The 19,122-nt window shown below is 36.6% G+C and overlaps 1 long non-coding RNA gene across 1 annotated transcript; it reads left to right on the top strand.

The window, feature by feature from the left end:
* Positions 1-16,630: 16,630 nt before the first annotated feature.
* LOC147548023 (uncharacterized) lies at positions 16,631-18,640 on the top strand. Its single transcript, XR_015238534.1, has 2 exons — positions 16,631-17,286; positions 18,399-18,640. It is a non-coding gene; the product is annotated as an uncharacterized LOC147548023 (long non-coding RNA).
* Positions 18,641-19,122: the final 482 nt, after the last annotated feature.

Raw genomic sequence — 19,122 nt, forward strand, 5'->3', positions numbered from 1 at the left:
GTGTAATTCAGGTCAATCAGTTGACATATTGAGTAGCCAAAACAGACCAATATTTAACTCAACATTATTAAAAATATATAACATTATTACTAATATATTTCTTAATCAAATTAAACATCAGTAGATTGTTATTTTATCATTTTAAATAACATATTTTTACTAATATTTCAAAATTACGTTTTTGGACTTTTGTTGACATCTGGATATTTGTGGTCACTGACTCACTGATGGACTTGGCGAATATTTGTTATTATTATTATTATTATTATTATTATTATTATACTACTATTTTATTACAATAATATTAGTATTATTTGATCATATTGTTGGACGAAATCTTGTATTTAAGCTAGGTCTGTCGTGCTCCTCCAAAACACCACGAATGGTGGGCCATACCTACTAGACGAAGCACACGAACGACCACGATCCTTGTGGCATAGATGGAGTCTTCACTAAGATAGGTAAGGCAGACCAACCTTCAGAATGCAAGTCCGACAGACCTATGGAACTCAAAACCAAAAAGCCCATACACCCTGCTAAGCTATCCAACTACCCGGTACCCCCACTAATGTGCCTCGCACGCTCTGTGGAACAAGGGTTAAAGATCTAATAAATCTTAACTTAACTACCAAGAGAAGACCCCGCGATTGACGCCCATCAAAGGATTAACACACCGACCTACAAGGTTCGCCCCATAAGTTTACATCGGGATATATTCGAGCTTGACCGCCTCGTAACATTTTGAAAGATCACCTCTGATCAGACCTCTCCTGACTTGTATCCAGTCTGATGAAGTAAACATGTTTAGACCTTTCATAGAGGTTCATCAAAAAGCATGCTTACACTTTCAGAGTAATTAGTGAGAGGGTGGTGGTGGTCAAATTAGAGGAAGACGATTGAAAAACAAAGCTATTGTTGAAGGTTGTCAGAAATGGCAGGTTGGGCAAGACCTTTCAGAGTGATCCGTCCAAAAGCATGCTTACTTTCTCCGAGCATTTAGTGAGAGAGGGTGGTGGTGGTGTTCAGATTAAATGAAGAAGGGAAAAAACTATTGTTGAAGGGTGCTGGAAATAACACAAAGCGTTATTTACGACTTGTTCCTGTAAGTAAGAAAGAGAGAGGATATAGAGAGAAAGAGACTTTTGAAAGTGAAAGAAATAAATGAAAGAAAAATTTGGTTGATAAGTTTAACATAGGGAAATATGATTTCAAGACCAAATTGAAAAGTTGAACAAATATGAGCACCAAATTTTGTATTTAGTCAGAAATTAGGGGTCATATTGGAATTAACCATAAGATAATACTAATAATAGTAGTACCATAATCATTATCCACATCACTAAAATTGTGTCACTTTATATAATAAACTAAGAGCATCTCCAGTGCAAGACTTAAGAAAAACTCTAAAAATCCTATGTGTGAAGTGTGAAAAATGAATCTCTAAATGACCTCTTTCTTATTTGGCCATTTAGAGACACTCTATTGCAAACCTTCTCCAATGCATCACTCAAGAGAAAATCTAAAAACCTATATTTTGGTTTAAAACTTATAGATTTGCTTATGTGACACTTACAGAATCGCAAGAAGACACTCTAAAATAAATCTTGACACATCACTTTAGAGATTCATGTTGAGTTTTGCATTGGAGATGGATTTTAAAGAACAACTCTAAAAAAATCCTATGTGGCACTCTAAGATTTAGAGTTTGAGTGTTGCATTGGAGATGCTCTAAATAACTGTATAATAATACATGTCCTCTAAGTCAAACAAATATGTATGTATCAAGATATGTTATTTTTCAACAAAAAAAAAAGAAAATGAAGGTATTATTTCTTATAATAATAATAATAATAATAATAATAATAATAATATCAGTAATAAATGTCTTGAAATGCCCAGAAACATTTTATCTATAGTTTTAATATCTTGAAATGTCCTAGACAGTTTACAATTGCGCTCAACATAGGTCGTAAAATATCATAAAATATCTTGACAAAGTCTACGTACATTTTGTCAATAAATGTCCACTATTATATCGATCTACTACCTTGTACACGTATAGTTCGTCATATTCATACATACGTAGAATTTTCGATAATGAATTTCCTAAGCATTAATAAGTAAATTTTCTCAATATTACATGGCGGAAAAAAGCTCGGACATTTTCTAGACGCCATTGCTGCCTTTCACCAATCAAACATTCTTCTGCGAAAACTCATTCATTTTGTATTTACTAATAAAATATAATAATTTAGAGACCCCAAACCGATGCTTCAGACATTGATGGTCATTTCAAACACCTCAAACCAATGTCTCAAGAAGATACGACTATTGCGATCCTTCAACGTCCCAATCCACTTCCCCACCTCAAACACAAACTGGGGTGAAATGCTATTTAGTCCACGAATAGGGGCCGACTATAACCAAAAAGCTGATGTGGTCGACTCCTGTTGGTCGAGGTGTTTTTCTCTTCCAACGGGAGCCGGTCACAAAAACTTTTTTGGTGGTGGTAGGCCTCCATTTTCAGGTCAAATAACATTTCTCTGCTTTTTAATTTTGTATCCATTAATTTCTAAAGGAATCGGGCTTTGTTGAATCGCTATTGATTGTTTTAACTCACCCTCATCGGACCACCACTATGATACTAATATCATCACCACTGCTACAACAAATACAATCGTATTACCACTACCACATCACTATGATCATCGTCGAACCACCACCATCACTGTGTTGCCTAGAAGAGAAAATTAACAAACATCATAAATTCATAATCTTAGAGTGTAGGTGAATTTCAAATAATTCATGTCATATAGTAGTAAAAGAACATATCATATAATTGTTGGAGAAGCCAAGTAAAAGCTGATGAAGGTGCGGGGAGCGTAGGAGAAATCATCAACTTATCAAATGCAATTATTATGCAAGCAAGAGAGATATATCGGGTAAATTTAGGATCCCAAGAAGGAATATATCGGCTAATAAAGATGGTTATTCCAGCAAAAATAGTAGAGAAATTCATAGCATAATCAAATTCAGGAGGTGCTGAATGCTGATTAAAGGTCGTATTTGTGGGAGATAGATATATAACAATCTCTCTTAAAGGAAGAATAGGAAGAACTATATACGTGATTAAGTAGGTAATAACTATTAAATCTTCGATCCGAGCTAGATCCTTTAAAAGATGAAAGACCTTCTTGCGATTTCTAGCACGAGTTCGTTCCGGCATTCTTTTCTTGGTTTTTGTTGTTCTTTCACACCAAAATCACAGGGAAGAGAAATTCAATAAAGAGATCTCTTGACCACAATCATATTAAATAGACAAGTCACCCCACCAATTATAATGTAAATAAACAATTGCATAAAACGAAGAAATTTTTTGTTTTTCTAGGTCTCAAGTTTTTATTTTTAAAATGAAAGATGTGATATCTTCATGACTTTGACAAGAACACTATAGTTAGTCATTTAATTTCGTAGTAAACTTCCTTGGAATAAAAACGCGTTAATTGATTAATCCCTATTTTTCTCTTGTTCCACGCATTTTGTTCATTTACCTGACTACGAAGTTTCATGCTTGTCTTTGTCTTTTCAATATTACCCATTCATATACGATACTCAAAATCATTGTTTATTCGGAAATGCTATGATTACTTAGAGGATGCTATCCAGATGATGTGGCTTTTTGAATTGTTGACCAAAATCTGGCCGTTCAACATTGAACAGCTGAGATTAGATAACAAAACCCCCGTAATAGAGCATAATCCAAATTGGTGCTGGGCGATTCTCTTCCATCCTATCTCTACTATATCATGATGCCTCGAGAGTTGTTTTGTTAGTTATGGCTGGATAGGATTGTGTCCACTCGAGCTACACCAAAGCCTAATTTCTTTATGTTTGTTATGTAACGGTTATAGTTACTTACAGATACGGGTGGGAATCGGGCGGGCGCAGACGGGCTCGGACTTCAAAGAGCCGGGCTCGGGCGGATCGGGTTCGGATAAACTGAGCCCGGGGTAGAGAGTCGGGCGGATCGGGCCGGACGAAACACTCAATCTAAGTTCCCGTAGCCCGTCCGAGCCCGGATGCCCGAGCGGGTTCCAACGGGCTCGGGCCGGACGGGTTCGGGTTTTTGGGAATTAAAAAATATTTAAAAAAACCATTCTTTAATAAAAAATAATAATTAATTAAAATACCAACCATTTTATATATGAAGTATAAGTCTAACGTTCTTGACAAGTTAAAAATACCAACCACTTTATATATGATGTATGAAGTATAAGTCAACTAAAAAAACAATTCATCATTCATGGGATACACAATAAAGTTTTGAACCATATTCGCTAAACAAACTGAATTAGGTTCAAATTCACCATTTCCGCCATTATTATTTGACTGAACTATTTCCGATGATGATATTTCCGGTGATGAAATTCCTAAAACACAAGGTAATTGTCTTTCAATAAGTCTAGGTTTCACTACTGGTTTAACTAGATCTTTAGTTCGAAGTGGATTTTCTTCTAAAAATGAATCAATCGGTTGAATCTTCATCTTTAATAACATAAAAAACCAGATCGGTATCGAAAATCACAAAAATGAACTATTCCTCCATTTTTCACCTTCAAAACACATAATCATACTGATTTCTCGCTTGAAAACCTAAAATCACTAAACAAAATCAAAGAACTAAACATCTTCAAGCAATCAAACATCAAAATCACAGATTTCAATCTTTTAAACTTCAAATTACTCCAAAAACAACACAAAAAGATCACTCCGAACTAAATAAAACTCATGATTTCAACTGAAGATTCATCATTCATGCATGATCGGTATCATTTGAAGATCGTATAAAGTGAGAGAGGTGGAGGCGGAAAGAGAGAGATAGTTCTTGACGTTCTTGTTTCATTATCAATATCATAATGATGATAAAACACTACTGCCCATATTAGAGTTACAAAACATATAAAGAACATATAAACAAATAACAACATTACTATTAAATCACAAGAAAAAAGATTACAGTAAATCTAACAACAATGATCATAACATTAAATCATAAATACAAATCAACAAATAAGATTAGTTTTATAACCTTAAAAACCTAGATCAAAGAAGATAAAACAAAGAAGGCTTAACCGCGTCATGTGATCCGTAGATCATCGGCGTATACCAAACATCATCTTATGATTCTTCAATCTTAACCCCCATGTAGATCGAAGAAGATAATGAAGAGGGCTACGATTTTAGTTCATCCTGGTCTCTTAGTCGTATTCTTAAAGATTTGAGAAGGGAAAAACAATACTGGAATACTGGTAATGGAGGTCAGAGAGAGAGGCGGAGAGAGACAGACAAAGAGAGAGGCGGAGAGAGAGAGAGACAGAGAGAGATGCGGAGGCGGATTAGGGTTTAGAAGGTAGCTGTTGAGAGTACCTATTTATAGGCTCAAAAGGGCGTTTTCTTTTAATCCCACGGTTGAGGTTAATATTGAAGGGACGCCCAACAGTAGCCGTTGGATCTGAAGGATGTACGCGGATCTGGGTGCGGGACTCTAGCGGGTAGATGTCGACGGGCGGGTATCGGGCGGGTCTCCATCGGGCTCTCCATCGGGCTCGGACGTCGGACGGGCTTTTCGGGTCGGGACTCGGATTTGAGCCCCTGTCCGAATCCCGACCCTATAGGCCCGAGCCATCGGGCCGGGTAAGTCCGGCTCGGGTTGGCTACGGGTAGCGGTCTCCAACGGTTCGGGCCGAACGGGCCGGACCCCGGGGTCTCGGACCGTTTTCCCAGCCCTACTTACAGAGAGAGAGAAAACCATTTCGATTTTTAACTGTTAGAGAGTTTGTTGTGAGTTTGTTATGATTTCTCTTTAAATACTTGTAAACTCTCTTCGATTCAAGGTTAATGAGAATCAAAATCACTACCTAAATGAGTACTTAAAAGAAACCAAATCTGACAGACTATCTTCCTTCATTTCGTCTTTCTCTCTATTGTGCCTCTCCCTCTCTCTCCAAATCCAGACCTTGATACATCTAAAAGTTTGTCACCATTACCAAATTATGCATGAAGCGCAACCGTTGGATCTGATGCATGAACGCGAGCCATCCAGATCTGGACGTGTTTGCTTTGCCTAGATGGCCCTCAATCTAACTTTGTCCACTTTAACGTTTTAGTCCCTAATTTAACCGATCATCGTCGAAACTTTAAACTTGAATTTTTGATGCAGGCGCATAGGCGTGTGGGTCCACGTCCACGCGTGCCCACACCCTATTAAGTCATAATAGTAGTTTATTTAGTAGAAAAGAAGTTACTATAATTTGATATTTCTTTATTTTAAAGTTTCTATGTTTGAGTAGTTTATTATTTTAGGAATCCTAGTTTGAGTCTATCTAGGAAGGTTTATTATCTTATAAAAGGGGATCTAGTCTATGTTATTATTCACCTTGAAGAGAAAAACAATTGAAGTTATTAAGAATTTAAGTTTAGTTTATCGTTTCTTACAGTTTTCTTTAATTGTTCTTAGTTTATTTTATTGTTCTTTAATTATTCCGCTGCGTCTACATCAAGTGGTATTCAGAGCCATTTTTTTTAACCAATCACAATGGTTAATCCTACCGTTCCTACTACAACAATCAAAGAGAAGACACCAACTTTTGCCTCCGAATGGGACAACATCAACAAAAAGTTATCCTCAGTTACAAAATTGGAAGAAGCTTTCGAAAATTGCAAGAAGGAAACTATGGAAAAATTCGATAATCACAAGAAGGAAACTATGGAAAAATTCGATCAAGTCAATGATTCGATCATGAAGCTATCTAAACAACTCGAAGGCATATGTAAGTCTCCTTCTGTTACCACTACTCCTTCTTCTACTACTTCCATTCAAGCATCATTACCACTTCCAACCACAACACCAACTTCAAATTCCCTACTTGGACAACCTAACACTACCCCAATCCCGATTCACATCAACCCTACATCACCACTATCACCGGTTTTCCCACTCACATACATAAACCCCACAACACCACCTTTCTCTTTCAACGAACAACTAACATCGAACAAACCCGATTCATTCTCCCATTATTCCACTACCAACCCAAGTACCACCCAACCATACCCCTTTCAAACACCTCGGCAATATTATTCACCAAACACCATCCCACTCGAAACCCAAACCCAAAACCACCACACATATACAAACCCTAGTTATGTAGGCTACAACCCGGATTCTATAGGCACCCCTAGTTTCCCTATACATAATATTCAAATCCCATCTATAGCCACCACCCAAATAACCCTACCCCAATATCACCAACATGTTCCTGGTTCCCTCCCAATCTTTTGGTGTCAAACACCATCACCAACACAACAAACCTCTCCTTATTATTCCATATCCCCAACACTTCTACAACAAAATTTTGAATCTTCTCATCAAGTTGAAACTCAGTTATCAACACACCCAAGTAATCAAAACCCAGAATTTAGTGAAGGAAAAGAAGAACAAAAAGAATTTATCAAAACCCATCAAAACCAAGAAGAAGAACAACAAGAGAAACACCCATTAGTCACTACACACACTAAGTTTGATGATGTGAATGATCAGTCTTTAGTATTCGGTGGAGGGATTCATGATGGATTTTCGGATTCATGTGACTGGGATATGTCAAATATTGTTAAATTTGATGATTTGATAGTTCCATCTGGTTCAAATCAGGCTTTGCCACCTTATGATGGTTCTTCTTCATCTTCTTCCTACCGTATTCGCATGGAAGTGCCTACTTATGATGGTTCGAATCATAAAATTTTTCTGAATCAATTATGTCCCACATCGCCGCTTTCTCTATCAAATCTCTTCCTACAAAATTTTCTTCAAACAATTAAGAAAAATAGGATCAATTTTCCAATTCTTACAATGAACCTATACTCAATGGTCAAAGATCACATACCAATTGAACAACTTCCATCTAGGTTTCACATATCAATTGAAGAAAACAAACAGTGGGCTCCAGGTATTGATCACGTTAGAGTACATAAACTACATGAAGATGAACGTGGAAAAGTCAATTTTGCGTGGCATATCTACACTACATGGTTCCATATCGATATCTTAGTTAGCGATGGTTATGCTTATACTTTGGCTATTGATGAAGTATTTTGGAAATTTGTTACAATTACTCTTACTTCACACTTGCTCATAGTACTTCACACTTTCTTGAAGATTAAGTGGTTGAGCCTACCGTGGGAAGATGGCGAGATGAACATTATTTATTCACTAAGGTTAATTTTGCGAGAATCATTGGCATATGAGTTTGGGTACGAGGTTGACGATTACTTGCACATTAGTATCCTTCCATTCCAGTGCAAACTTCGTTCGAAGTGGAAATTACGGATCGCCATGACAAAGTTCATCGTCTGCGGGTGCATCAACTTGTTTTCTCCATCCTACAATCGGTTCGGGACGAACCTTCTGGGAAACAGGGTGCTGATGCAGGCGCATAGGCGTGTGGGTCCACGTCCACGCGTGCCCACACCCTATTAAGTCATAATAGTAGTTTATTTAGTAGAAAAGAAGTTACTATAATTTGATATTTCTTTATTTTAAAGTTTCTATGTTTGAGTAGTTTATTATTTTAGGAATCCTAGTTTGAGTCTATCTAGGAAGGTTTATTATCTTATAAAAGGGGATCTAGTCTATGTTATTATTCACCTTGAAGAGAAAAACAATTGAAGTTATTAAGAATTTAAGTTTAGTTTATCGTTTCTTACAGTTTTCTTTAATTGTTCTTAGTTTATTTTATTGTTCTTTAATTATTCCGCTGCGTCTACATCAATTTTTCATTCACCCGGAATCGGATTCGAGTGATTCTTGATTCTAAATTGAAAAGCTCGACGAGAAGAACGAATGACGTGCTTCGTTTTTGAATTTGACGAGTCGGGTCGAGCCACAATCGACTCCGATTCCAACATGAGAATCAATAACAAAAGGAAAATCGATTTGCAGAGAGAGAGAGAGAGAGAGAGAGAGAGAGAGAGAGAGAGAAATGGAATGGAGGAAGATAGTCTATCAGATTTGGTTTCTTTTAAGTACTACTCATTTGGGGGTGTTATCTAATCTTGTACCGTTCAATCTTGAACGGCCGGATTTTGGTCAACAATTCAAAAAGCCACATCATCTAGATGACTGGACTGAGCATCTTCGAGGTCATCCTCTAAGTAATCATAGCATTTCCCTTGTTTAGTACCCTTAGCAAACTTATCGTTTCTCCATAAGAAAGAATGAAGAAAGTTAGCTGTGAGAATAGAGAGCAAACTTATCCTTTCTCCATGTGTAATAGAGGGAGAGAGGGAAAACTTTAACACAAAAAGGACAAGTCTCGATTTTATTAACCACAACATATTTACAATAAGGGAGCCACCAATAAGTACAATTTCAAACTGAAATACATGATATAGGTAATTTACATCATCACAAGAAAACATTATTTGTATATGTGCTAGACACCAAGCAAGATTGTGAAACTTTAAGTGCCAAGCGACGCGTAAACAGTTGGTATCAGAGCGAAACCTAAGACACCAAAGGCGGCCGTAGCAAAAGCTATAGCGACTCTTCGACAATTTCTTGCTATCTTTGGGTAATCTTGCCGGACGCAAATGGTAATTACCGCTGCGGTGAACGCAAAATTGATAATCAACACATAGGCGTGAAAAATGAAAGGTTGGTTGCGAAATATAATGGTAGGAATTGGATTTCCATTAATCTCTTCGTAAGGGAGTTGAACAAGAAATAAGGCGGTCATAAAAGAGCTACCAAAAATCAGTTCTTCGATCCGAGTGTGAGGTCGAGGGCCATCTTGGAGAAATAGTAACCGGAATATGGATGTCAATTGAGATAAGAAGGATGATTTTGGTGATGAAATTCCTAAATGTTTTTCCATTGCTCAAGATACCGAAACAGAAACTCACAAAAATTTAGCCATTGTGCAAAAAACTAAACAAAAAGCTAAATGTTTATCCGATGAAACATAACAGAGAATATATAGGTCCTTCCATTCTTGATCTTATCATTCAAAAAAATTAAAAATAACCCAATTGATGAAGGAGACAATGTCAAAGTCAAAGTCAAACAATAAACTTGAATTTAATATAACATATAAAATAAGTTTATACAATATATTCGCCAAGCTAAGAAAGCGACTAATGTTCTTTCTAGGAATAAATTTGAATGGAGTTGTATAATTTTAATAATTTTTTCAACCACAATTGTTTGGAGAAGGAAATTTCATCTCACCAAGGTTGTAAACCTATTCGAAACCCCAAGAGACCACAAACTTTTTTTTCCGAAGAATCTAGCTCTTGGCTCACTCCATCTCTACCCCTCTATCTCTCAACTCGCTATGAGATCTCGACGAAGCAAAACCATTCAATATGAAAGACGAAATGAATTTCAAATTAAACCGTTCCGAACAAAAAAAAAATGAAAAATGGATGTTGTGATGTGAACTAGTACAAAGTGAGAATAAAAAGAGTGAGCCTGTTTGCTACTTCTTGCATTAGAAGATAGAGTGTGAGCTTTTATGTTGAGTATTAGTCCAATGAGCTGCTTTGGTCTGTTTGCTCAAAAAATTATTGAGGGAAAACTTAGACCAAGTCATTAACTTAAGAGTCAAATCACTAACTTATGCCTCTTCAAAGCAACTTCTTTTCAGGGAATTCTTCAAAGTCATTTAACTCAAGTTTAATCCTACTCTCCCGTAATAAAAAGATTGACTTTGTGGTGTGTTTATTTTTATGTTTCTAAATTTGAATTTGAATCCCCTAAAGTTGTTCTACATTCTGAAATCTTCTCAAGTCAATTTAGACGTCGAATCAGATTTCATGTTTTACTTAAAAAATATTACCTTAGAGAAATAGAGGTGAGACTAGAATTCAAAGTTTATCGTATAAGAAAAATACTGCATAAATAAATGTTTATGAGACAATATAATGCTTTCACACCTCTAGCAACCACATAAATTTCTTTGTCTCTTTTGAAAAGTCTTTTTGATTGGCATCTAGAAGATGGGAAAAGGGAACGAAAAATATTGACTGGGTTTACGCGGTTTGTTCACTAATTCTTCAAGAAATTTTATATAATTTCATCTTAAAAGTAAGATGTTAATTAAGAATTGTTAATATTGACTTGGTAACTCCAATTTGCAAAAATGAAATACTAATCTATTCAGCAAAATCATGTACTTATAAGTTTTAAGGATATGGAATGAATCTATACTTTTGTTTTGGATGGACAATGGAAGCTGGAGGAGTTTTTCAGGTAATCTTGTATGTTTATGTTCTTTTCCGCTAGTTTTTTTCGAATGTGTTATCTGGAGTTTTGGAACTAGGCCTTACCGATCGGACCGCAAATAATTTTTGTTGAAAAAAGTCAAAAATAACTAAATTGTAGTGATAAAAACAGGAAAGGGCAATACTTAGTTGCCCAAGTGGTTGAAAGTGTTTACATATACTCCAAAATCCTGGAGGTTCACTACTGACTACTAGCTAATTAGATACCCTTCTTTTAATATGAAATTACAATCTTTGTTGCGCATAAAAATACGATGTAACTATAGTCTTCTTACTATTTTTCTTTCTCTCGCCCATTCTTCTTATGTCCCTTTGTTGGCATGAAGTCACAAAGACGTTCTGCCAATGAATTACCATCTCTCGTTTATCATTTTCCTTTCGCATCTCCATCTTTATCCCTTATATACATTACTTCGATTCTTTATTCAATTCATCCTTCGGATTTTTCCTTTTTTGCGGATAGACGACTTATAATTCGTAGAAAAGAAATGAAGAGGATCAAAGGACATCGTCTAACAGTGGTTGCATAAGAAATGATTAATTTGACCTAAACCATAAAGAACGATTTAGAACTTAAGACTTTTGATTTACGATAATATAAAAATTTCCGTTTGTTCTTCTTCCATACGGGTGCTGTTGATTATGAGCAAATTGGATAGGGAATAAATTCTTTTATTTGATAGTTTTGTGGGGGTGTTGATAGGCTAAACCCTCCTACAAAAGTATTTACAGAACTTCACTTGGAGCCCATTATAAGCACCCTCAATTCGGTCAGAGACGTTTTTATGAGGGTTATTTCCCTAATGGCCCCCTACTTTGTGACCAGCTTCCCGCCTGGCCCCCTACTTTACGAGAAATACCCATATGGCCCCCTAAAACCGTTAACTTTAACTTTCCGTCACTCTCTCTCCTCCATCTCTTTTTCTCTCTCTGCCATGTCACACCACCTCATCTATTAGGCCACCTCATCACCTTCTCCGGCAGAGGTCGCCGGCCGGCCAAATTTCCGGCCGGCGACCTTCAAACTAAAAAAATTTTTTTTTTTTTTTTTTTTATCTCTCTCCTCTCTCTCTCTCTAAGAACTCCGGCGAAGGAACCCTTCGCCGGAGTTCGTCTGTTCTCACGAACAGATCTGGTCTGTTCGTGAGAACAGATCAGTCTGTTCTCAAACAGATCTTTCTTAATGTTGATGAATTCGATGAGTTCTTAAGAAAGATTGTTTCCGCCAGCAGATTCCTTTTCTCTCTCTCTCTCTCTCTAGCTCCCTTGCTTTCGATCGATAGTTCTTTGATCCAGATCGGAAGCTAATCAAATCTTATGTTTTAGCCCTAGATTCTATTTTTAGTGTTTTGTTGTCTCAATTAAGTGTAGTTTTAGGGCTTATTCAGACAACTTCTGCTCCGAAAGATGGTATTTTTACTCTAAAAATGGTGGTTTTGGGCTAGTAAGAGAACTAATAGAGTACCAGAGCTTCTGTTTCTTGATTGTTTAGCTCTGGGTGTCTCTTGGTGAGGAAGAAGAATCCAAAATTTTCATTGTAATTATTCATTGGCTTTCGAATTTGGAAGATATGTTGGAAGGACAGTCTTGTTTAGTTTCAAGGGTTTTGTCAAACTCATCTGATCAAGAAACTAAGTGGGTTTACATGAAATATCTGATTGAGGTTTCTAACGGTAAGCGTCGGTTAGAAGATGAAGGAGAAGAAGTTGGAAGAAGCAAGTTATCCAAGCTATTGATCGAGAAATTGGGAGACGAGACTACTAGAACATTGAATGATCTGTCTGTTCTCACGAACAGATCTGGTCTGTTCGTGAGAACAGACGAACTCCGGCGAAGGGTTCCTTCGTCGGAGTTCTTAGAGAGAGAGAGAGGAGAGAGATAAAAAAAAAAAAAAGAATTTTTTTTTTTTTTAGTTTGAAGGTCGCCGGCCGGAAATTTGGCCGGCCGGCGACCTCTGCCGGAGAAGGTGATGAGGTGGCCTAATAGATGAGGTGGCGTGACATGGCAGAGAGAGAAAAAGAGATGGAGGAGAGAGAGTGACGGAAAGTTAAAGTTAACGGTTTTAGGGGACCATATGGGAATTTCTCGTAAAGTAGGGGGCCAGGCGGGAAGCTGGTCACAAAGTAGGGGGCCATTAGGGAAATAACCCTTTTTATGACCATTGATACCCTGTCCCATTCTGACTTGGACTAATGGCACGTCTTGTACCTTTGGTCTCATGGGAGGACATTAGACTAAGTTAGGTACTCACTTCCTTGAATAGACCTAGGAACCTCCACACAAACAAATAGCAATACTTATGAATTTTAAGTCCTTTGCAGGACGCCTATAGAATTTCGCAACCCTTTAGGTGTTACCGTATAGCCCAGCCATGAATAAAGACACACTAACCAAATTGGGCCTTTTGTAGCCACATCCATATTACAAGTATTATTCGGGGCGAGTTTGAGGGGGTGTATTCAGTGCGGTCGTACCGGACCCTCCAAACTGCAAGATTTCTTTAAAGATCTTGATAGTTTATATTTTTCTAAATTTGAGATATCATCATGTAGCGTAGTAAGTGGCGTGGCTGGAAAATTGGGGGTCCGGTCTCAAAATACTAACGGGCCTATTACATATCCAAAATTTGTAAACAAAATAATAAATATAAAATTTAAGTGATCTAACCATAAAAAAGAAAAATTTCATTGACGAATTTAATCTCAATGGCAATTTCGAACTAAATGATTTCAATTAATATCTTTATTGTGAATTTTTTTCTGCTCGCAATTTTCAATTTCGAACTAAATGGTTTCAATTAATATCTTTATTTTGAATTTTTTTTCTCCTCGCATTTTTCAAAGCAAAATCGTCAACTATAACCAATTATAAAAACAGTAACCTCTGACAAAAGTAAATAATGAACAATAAATTCCCGTATTAACAATTTATAAACAATAAACAATTAAGATCTAACAATTAGAAACTAACCAATTCAAAATATCTAAGTAATCTATAATAATTAGGGTAATGAAATTCAAAATATTTAAGTATAAAATAAGAAATTTTAACAGAAATTACCTCATCATATTAGAAGATTTATGTGGAATCCGGTAGCAAATACTCTAAAATTGTCGAATTTGATCTTTCTATTTATGTAGACATAAGTAGTTATTAGTTAATAGTCATATTGTATAGAGAGAGATGACTTACTTGAACCTGGGAAGAGAGAAGAATGTAAGTGGAGAGAAAAGTTTTCAACTAAAAAAAAAAAGTAGAGAGAAAAGTTAATAAGAGAGAGAACATAACCAAAAAGGGGGGAGAAGAATTGGGAAAGTAGGTACTAGGGTTGTGAGTCACCCCCTGTTCTCATGCCCTCATTGGATGAGGTGAGGCTGTGTTCAATTTTTAACCCTAGATGAAACGTAAGTGCAAGAAAGTAAAAAAATTTGGGAGCCCCATGTGGTGGGGGGCCTGTGCGAGAGCACACCCCGCACCCCCACCACACGCTACTGAGTGTAGTTTTTTTTTTTTGATGAAATCTACTGAGCGTAGTTAGGTAAACATCTGGTATAACAAAATTGAAGTCACAATTTCAATTCTATTCCTTATCAACTTTTTGTTTATTTTCCCAACAGATTATTATTTTTCCAAACTATTATTACCAATGCAAACTATTTATTATCTTGCAACCAAAAAGAAAATGAAAACTATCTATTATGGGTAATCTATTAGCTTTAACTTAGTTTGTATACTTCCGAGGCTAATATGATTGTAATTATAATATTAGAAATTCAACGATTGATGTCTTCGTTATTTGTTTTTCTGAAATAATGATTTATAGGTAGATACGGAGTAGTTTCTTATTCTTTTCAAGAAAGGAATGTAGTGAAATGTGTACGATAATTACGAAGAAGTTCTTTGGAGCAAAGACTATGCAACTAAGACGTCATTTATCGTCTACTATTACAATAATTGTCTAAGTTAAATAATTTTGGACTTTTCAACATTAGGCATAAACAAATAATTGACTCCTTACGTTATCAGATGCAGGACTCCGAAATACTTTTTTAATACTAGGCTTCTAAATTCTCAGCCACACCACTAACGAATGCATACCAAATTTGAAAGAACAAAGAGAGCTGATGAAGTGATTAGCTGGCAGCAGAAGTTTAGCACCCTGTTTCTCTTACTCATCTTCACCCCTACCACCATCAACCACCAAGACCATTATTGTCGCTGACACCAACAAGCATCACCGCCGCCATGTTTCTCACCTTCTCACATCTCTTTGTCCACTCTTTCATCTCTCTCCGGCTAGATGGTTTTAGTGATGGTGATTGGTGGTCCTGGTGGTGGGCGAGGGTGAACAAGATTAAGATGGGTTTTGTTTTCTTATGCGTGGAGAAATAATGATTGACTTGTTTTCTGAGGCCCAGTGGAAAAGATAGACAAAAAAAAGTACATAGAAAGTCTATCTTTCACAATTTTAACAACATTTCTCTGGTTAGTTATTCTTTTCATATTATTAAGCTGGTGGAAATTAATAAAAACATGGTCTTGTATGCAGCACCCAAAACTACCCAGAGAAACTCATTAAAATAGAAAGGGAAATGTTGTTTTGCCTAAACACTGACCGGTCGCAATCCAAAAATTGATGTGGATGGCTCCAATTGGTCCAGATATTTTTCTCAACCCTTGCTTGGACCAATGGGAGCCGGCCACAATAGCATTCGGGCTGTGCTAGTTACGCCCTATTTTTGGGCCAAACAACATTTTCAAAATAGAAAATATTAGGGATATTTTTATATCATCCCTCTAAAAGTGACCAACTCGCCAAAATAACCCATATAGTTGACCAACTTCTAAAACGACTGCTTCTCCAATTTTCTACTAGTTAATTTTAACAAAACAACTTCTTGAATTTTCTTTTAGTTAACTTAACAATTGTTACTTTTTTTTTCCTCTTTTACGCTTAACTTAAAACAATTTATAATGTCGAAGGAAAGGGAATAACATATCTATGTTGCCTGTCGAGTTTAAGGAATCTCTGTGAGAGGGAGAATCATTTTGAAGCTTAAAATGCAATTTATTGTGTCTCAATAGTATTTCAGAATGCCATTTCTTACAATCATTCGAAGTTTCTTATGTCAAACATGACCTTAGAACTAACGGAAGGTGAGGGGGTAACCTAAGTTACCATTTTGAGGGGGTCAACTCAATAACCAAATTATTCTTGAAAGGGTACTACGGTAAAATAATAATAATTTATTGGATAAAAGAGTCGTAATCCAAATCGAAAGGGTCAAATACGTGAATAGGAAGTAATTAGAGAGGTAACTCTTTTTCTTCTACTCTCTCCTCTGTCTTTCCTTTCTGATCAACAATTCATCTTTCATCATTTCTCGGTAAAACAAATCGCCGATTGTCTAATTAGATTCCTAGAATTTAGGGTTGGAATATAAATATGTCTGAGCGCATCTCTCCCATGTCAAAACCATCCATTACCAGTTCCCATGGTATTAATCATGAAGTTGTCCCGAATGCTAGTTCTAAACCCAGACAAGCTTCAGTGTCCAGAGATATCCCGTCGGCCAATAAAACCAACTCCTCTTTGGTGACGGTTTCGGTGACGGTCCAACCGGAAAGAAGCCGTCGCCTCCTTAACAACCAAACCAACCGCAACCCGCTTCTCCGATTCCGGAGCATAATTAAGAACTTAGGAATGATGTTGGTGTTAATTTCATTCTTTGGGATGTTGGAGTCTATTCTTCCACAAGAACTTACTTTGGTATTGTGCCTTAGTGTTTATACCATAGTTGGGGCCGTGCTAGTGCTCTACTTTGGTGGTTATTTCTTTCATCTTTTTCGACGTGGTGATAATGATCAAGATGTTGCTGACGATATGGTGTAGACGCACGACTCATACACGTACTGATCAAACTTGTGAGTTCTGCAACTGAATAGGTACATACTGATGATTTTTTATTAATGTATGAGTATTATTGCTTTATGTTAATTATATATATGGGATTGGTATTGTCTTTATGTTCCTGCATATCTGATGATAATCAGCCATATTCAGATATAGAAGTTTGAGTTTGACTAATGATACGATTTTCGACTATCCCAAAGCATGAAAAACCTAAGTTAAAAATCATTGTGGAAAGCCCTAACCCTCGAGCCCACGCTTTGATGGCCTGATGTAGCCTGCGTTAATAAGGTCCTTGAGCTGCCTTTTTAGTTCCCATAGTTCGGAGCCATTCTATATGGCGCAAATGCAGGCGGGTTCCCGGCTCCGGCTCGATCCGGTGGTCTACCGCACGTCTAGGTGGGAGTGCCTTTGGCAACTGCTCCGGCATGATGTTTGCAAACTCGTTGAACACTTGCTCGACCGGTCCGTTGGGCAGTGCCTGCTCCTCGAGTGAGACTAGTGCCGGAAAAGAGGCGCTATAAGCCCTGCCCTTCTGCGCTAGTTAGAGAAAACGTCTAGCTCTGATACCATGTTAAATTTAAGGTTATCCATCTCAAACCCAATTGACACTGAGTGGATATGACCTAAACATTATATTCTTAGTTGTTAGAGTGTTCATTTCCAATGTTAGATTATTCTCACAGTAAGCTTCAGTTGATCTTTATGATGTTGTTTTAACTCGAGCTGTCTCGTCTAAAAAGCATGGCCAGTAATGCTACTACAGTTTCTTTGAACTACTAGTCTCAACAAAAGAAAATGTTGTAAATTGATTATATTAATTAGAGTGTGATTTGAAAGTGTATATAGATTCTAATAACCATTCAAGTGAGTAGTTTGGTTTACTTAATTGGATTGTCTAACTAAAATATGTTCCTCAATTAAGATGATTAGAGTTTAGTTTTGTTTCTGATATGTGAATTTGTAGTGAGAAACCAGTGCACCACATTATGAAACATGCTATACATAGACAGAGGCATGCTATTATTTACTCACTTGTGGATTTTGCATTTCAGTTTTATTAATGGGACTTATTTAACTTGTATCTCATATCTGATATCTCATTCTACATCTTAAAGAAAACATGATTCAATTCTTCTCCTTGTAGAAGAAAGCTGGATAGCTTTGAGGCTGGAAGGGAACAACATATTCTATAAATATATGCATGGCCGAAGATAAACACTTCCATTTACTTTTGGTTATGTTCAAATTGTTCGAACTATCCTGTTATTAGTTATATGTTAAGTTAGTGGTCATCCAACTCAACTAATTGGCAATAAGTGGATAGTACCTAGACATTATACTATTGGTTGCTAGATAGCTCTTCTCTTATGTATGACTATTCTCTCACGGGTGGCGTGGTTAACCTAGTACGTGTTTTTTTTTAGGTGACGTGGAACATGTGTAGTGTTTAAGCCTATCACGTCTGACCCTAGCTCTAATGCCATTTTAAATTTGTGGGCATCCAACTCAAACTCAATTGGAAATGAGTGGAGAGGACCTAGACATTAAATTATTGGTTGCTAGATAGGCCTTCTCCCATGCAAGACTATTCTCACAATATGTCTAGTAGTATTAGTAGTAATTACATTTTCATATTATGGTTCTTGGTTTTCCTTGGAAGATCAAGTTTTTTTTTTAGCAAGGATTCTTCTTCTCCTCGTATAGATTAGTCATGGAACAAAATTATTGACAAGTATCCAAATTAAAAATTACTAAATTTTTGACATAAAGTAGTTATTCTTCTCCTGAGGGTTTTTTCGAAAAAAAATAGTTCTTTTTCTGTTCTTTACAAACATAAAATAGATCAGAGTCTGCTCGCCAAGAACATG

This window comes from Eschscholzia californica, unplaced genomic scaffold (assembly GCF_041429995.1).
Source record: "Eschscholzia californica isolate CP2 unplaced genomic scaffold, dmEscCali1.0.p SCAF_3, whole genome shotgun sequence".
Classification (NCBI taxonomy): Eukaryota; Viridiplantae; Streptophyta; class Magnoliopsida; order Ranunculales; family Papaveraceae; genus Eschscholzia; species Eschscholzia californica.